The sequence below is a fragment of the Poecilia reticulata genome, linkage group LG19 (assembly GCF_000633615.1).
Source record: "Poecilia reticulata strain Guanapo linkage group LG19, Guppy_female_1.0+MT, whole genome shotgun sequence".
Classification (NCBI taxonomy): Eukaryota; Metazoa; Chordata; class Actinopteri; order Cyprinodontiformes; family Poeciliidae; genus Poecilia; species Poecilia reticulata.
Window position 1 is genome coordinate 490,147 of NC_024349.1, and position 1,321 is coordinate 491,467.

Here is a 1,321-nt window from a genome sequence, read left to right on the forward strand (position 1 = left end):
GTCGGCGCTGCGGCTGCAGGATTTGCATGCAGCTCATTTGTTTACCACAGTTTACTGGATTCAAATGGACCTGTTGGCACCGGCGCCGGCAGCAGAGCGGTTCTGGCTGGAATCGGACCCGGCCGCTCAGCTTTTCTCCTCTCGGCATCAGGATTGTTTCCAGAACATTCTCGTCTCCGGATCCGACCCGGAATGGTTCCAAAATCCGGTTCTYCACCTGCTCTGATCCCAGTTTGATTCAGAACCACTGGAGGTTCTGGAGGTCCGGTTTGCTGAGCGGGGATGGAGGACAAAGGCGTGTTCCTCCACACCTTCAGGACGGTTCCGAGTAGAACCGACAGCGTGGAGTCGGAGCCTTCCTGGCCGGCAGGACCGGACCAGGAGAACCGGGCCGGTCCAACGGGCCTGGCTGCCGTTGAGTTCCGCATCCAGCAGCTGCACAGTCGGCGGCTCCTGCTGCTGAAGATGCAGCGCTGCACCAAGAGGGACGAGCAGAACAGAACCGGAACYGCAGAGGAACGTGAGTTACCCAAACAGAACCAGAACCAGCAGAACCAGACGCTGACCTGCTGGCAGTGGTGGAGAAAGTACTCAAAAAAAGTACTGGCTTTTAAAAATACTTCAGTATTAAAAGTACTTGCTGAATGGATTATCTAATCACTAATATCATTAAGTGAACTGATCGTATTTAATTTTAATACATCAGAAATGTGACATTTTAATGTTTTTATTGTGTTTACTCTGTAACATAGTTTAGACTTAGACATGTGATTCTATGCATCATAATTTCAGGGATGGAAACATCTGGTCTCCTGTCCTTACATAGCATGAACTTCACTTTTATTGCCACTAGTGGCTTTTATTTTGAAAGAAATCCAACAGAAAGGGGATGGAAAGCAGGTGGGTGGGAGAGGACAGGCAACCAAGGAGCCACGTAGCAGAGTTGTAGTCAAGACCACCAACCCAAGACCAAGTCAAGACCAGCACCCTGTGCTACGTGACACAATAGAAAATAACTTTTACCTATCAAAACTGCTTCTCAAATTGATCTGAAAGATCCACATTCCCATAAAAAAACTAGATATTAAATACTTAGAGCTGAAATAAATTTAATCAGTAAAGATCCGTCCATGAGAATCGGATCGTTCCTGAATATTGTACCACTTTATTGCACTTTGGTACCAGCGTTGTCCCATATCTGCGACACCTCAGTCAACACCTCCACACAATAATTCAGGCATGAGTGACAACTTTTTTTCATCGCAGATGCAACATGTGTCTCTGTACAGCTAGCTTAGCTAGCATCACGTCCACAGATCTT